At 43.6% G+C, this 1,453-nt stretch overlaps 1 protein-coding gene across 12 annotated transcripts in view; it reads right to left on the bottom strand.

The window, feature by feature from the left end:
- Positions 1–1,311: 1,311 nt before the first annotated feature.
- tjp1a (tight junction protein 1a) overlaps positions 1,312–1,453 on the bottom strand; it is a 100,466-nt gene continuing 100,324 nt past the window's right edge. For all 12 annotated transcript variants that reach the window (XM_053676429.1, XM_053676431.1, XM_053676432.1 and 9 more), the window contains one exon: positions 1,312–1,453. This exon is cut by the window's right edge and continues 2,029 nt beyond it. The gene's annotated coding sequence lies outside the window, so the exon portion shown is untranslated.

Raw genomic sequence — 1,453 nt, 5'->3', positions numbered from 1 at the left:
AATGTACATAACGAGATCTATTTTATTTATTTACAGTATTTAAGCATGGAACTACTGATGAAATAAATGCCCTGTATTTAAAGCAGCACTCGTCTGTCTGTCTGTTTTTAAATATTCGACTCGACTGAGAGGAGCAGCAGGTCAGAGCGCCTCTCTTCTTTACGCAGACTTCGAAGTCTGGATTTCACAAGATTTAACCTTAAGAAGAGCGTCCAGGTGTAGATGTGGAGACATCTGGCATGTACCCGGAGGTCACGTGCATGTATTTTCAGGAGTTGAGGAGGAGTCTCGATCTCGTCGTCCTTGAGGCACTGGAGAATTTCCAGGACACTGCGTTAGGGGAAGGACTAGCATGCATGAAACACTTGTAGGCCCTGTGAAGACCTGGGAGATGAAAACATTACTAAATATTCCTTCCTTTCAATCGACCAAACAAGACTGAGAACGGAGAAGGTGATCGTGTTGAATTCATGTTCAAGTTTGTTGACGTTATGTTTGTATTATATGGATGCATTTCCCCAAAACATAACATCCATCCATCCATCCATCCATCTTCCATACCGATTATCCTACAGGGTTACAGATCCTATTCCAGGGAGCATGGGGCACGAGGCGGGGTACACCCTGGACAGGGTGCCAATCCATCGCACGGCACAATCACACACACACACACACACACACCCATTCATACACTACGGACACTCTGGACACGCCAATCCACCTACCACGCACGTCTTCGGACTCCTCCGAAGTACCCCGAGGAAACCCCTGGAGGAACACGCAAACTCCACACACACACAGGGCAGTGGTGGGAATCGAACCCCCGACCCTAGAAGTGTGAGGCGCACGTTCTAACCACTAATCAATCCGCACGCCCTCTGAAACATACCGTCCGGTAACTAATACTTAAACGATACACAACTAATACGTAAACATTCAAGAACAAAGTGTCTCCAAGTAGAACCCTCGAGCGAGGCCAGAAACCCTCAGACGTCTACGAAGCGTATCGGGCGTGCGCCGCAAAAATGGCAGGAAATACGTTCATCTCTCACGAAACAAATCTAAACGAGAACATGTAAATCTAAACGACCGGAACGCGTTTCTGGATGGTTTACTCGTCTTAAAGTTTAAAGAGATCGCTCCGTGGACAGAGTAATGCTCGAAATATGCAAGAGACAATCTCAAGCTCCAAGATCAGTTTTTTTTTATTTTTACTAGACAAGAATATCTCTTCGTCCTCTGGATGTGTTACGCGTTTCGATACCCTTTCTAGTCCATACACAAACAAAACAAACAAAACAAACAAAAGACTTATTTGAAAAATGGTTTTATTAATTGATATAATGGCATACCTGTATTGAAAAGAAGAAAAAGTCACGTGTGTGAAGATCTAATATTCAACTGAAGCAGTGTTATTTAAAAGGAAAAAAAAAAAAGGATATATCTTATTGGT

The sequence above is a fragment of the Ictalurus punctatus genome, chromosome 27, assembly GCF_001660625.3.
Source record: "Ictalurus punctatus breed USDA103 chromosome 27, Coco_2.0, whole genome shotgun sequence".
Taxonomy (NCBI): domain Eukaryota; kingdom Metazoa; phylum Chordata; class Actinopteri; order Siluriformes; family Ictaluridae; genus Ictalurus; species Ictalurus punctatus.
The sequence above is the reverse complement of the archived record's forward strand: the minus strand, read 5'-3'. Positions and strand labels throughout refer to the sequence as shown.